Raw genomic sequence first — 1,447 nt, forward strand, 5'->3', positions numbered from 1 at the left:
TAGTCTTTAATTATCTCATTTGGTTTGAAGACACACACATTCTGCTCCGTAATGATTACTGTCTTTAATTAAGAAGTGCTTCCCCAGATCATTCTATGAATGTTTACATAATACACAATCTATGTGGCATATTCGGAACCTAAAATACAAAATTCTGAATACTGTAGTTCAGTGGTCTACAGGGAAGAGATAATAACTGGGACTGGATTTGGGAAGTTACCAGTTTTTTTCCATCTACAGTATATTGTGTGCCTCTTTCTATATCAACACATTTGGTGCTACCGTCTTTCTTTAAAATCTGCTGATAGTCTCTTAAACAGAATATATTTTACACGTACATAGTTTATTCAGTCAATACCGACAAATGATATTTCCAGTGTTAGCACTTTTTTGAAGTTTAAATCAGTGCTGAAGGGAACATCTTTGTACATCTTTTTTCTTCCTTTTTTTGTATATATTTTTGAATATCTGTTCAAGTTCTATGCGTGTTAAAAAAAATTTAACTGAGTAAATTTTAAAGATCTATTGTCTTTATTCAACGATTCAACAGGCAGCATCCAGTCAAGCAGAGAGAAAGGAGCTCCGAGATGCCGTACAAAATGAAAAGTTTTTATAGGCAGAAGGCAGCTGAACAAGAAAGCTATAGTCAAAAACGCAGGTTGGTTATTGCAAGGTTACTTTCCTTTAGGGCAGCGGTCCCCAACCTTTTTGGCACCAGGGACCAGTGCTTCTATGAGACCTAATGCTTGATGATCTGAGGTGGAGCTGAGGGTGATGCTAGCACTGGGGAGCAGCTATGAAGCTTTGGCTCGCTTGCCTGCTGCTCACCACTTGCTGTGCAGCCCGGTTCCTAACAGGCCACGGACCGGTATGGGTCCACAGCCCCGGGGATTGGGGACCCCTGCTTTAGGGGATGGCCAGTGTCTATCAGGCAATTCCTGATTGACTGGTTTAATATTCCATTTCTGAGAAAGCTGAAACTAATTACCTCTCGGTTTGGTTACATGGGCTTAGCACAAGCAACTTCTTGAGCCTGTTTTCTTGTTTTTAACTTTTTTTTTTTTTTGAATTAGTGGAATTACAAGGGCAGAGCAAAGATTTTTCAATTTTTGATGGATAGTTCAGTGCTGCTTTCTTTTAAAAAAGTTTCTATTTCATGTGTACAGTGCTGGAATATCTACCTTCCAAAGCCAAAACAGGGTAGTATCAATTTTTTCAATCTTACCAGTACAGACAGTAAAATTATACTAAAAGGGCAGATTTGTAATTCTTAGATTAATAAATTTATGCATTTTTCCATAGCTGTTGCTTCTCTGCTTTTTCTACATGGGAGTTCAGGTTTTTTCTGGTTTACTTTCTTGTAGGTATTCTTTGTTTAGAGATGATATTTTACTAGTAAATACTGAAAATATTTTTCCTTGTTTTATTTACATTAAATTAATGTTTT

Source organism: Pteropus vampyrus, unplaced genomic scaffold, assembly GCF_000151845.1.
Source record: "Pteropus vampyrus isolate Shadow unplaced genomic scaffold, Pvam_2.0 Scaffold88, whole genome shotgun sequence".
Lineage (NCBI taxonomy): Eukaryota > Metazoa > Chordata > Mammalia > Chiroptera > Pteropodidae > Pteropus > Pteropus vampyrus.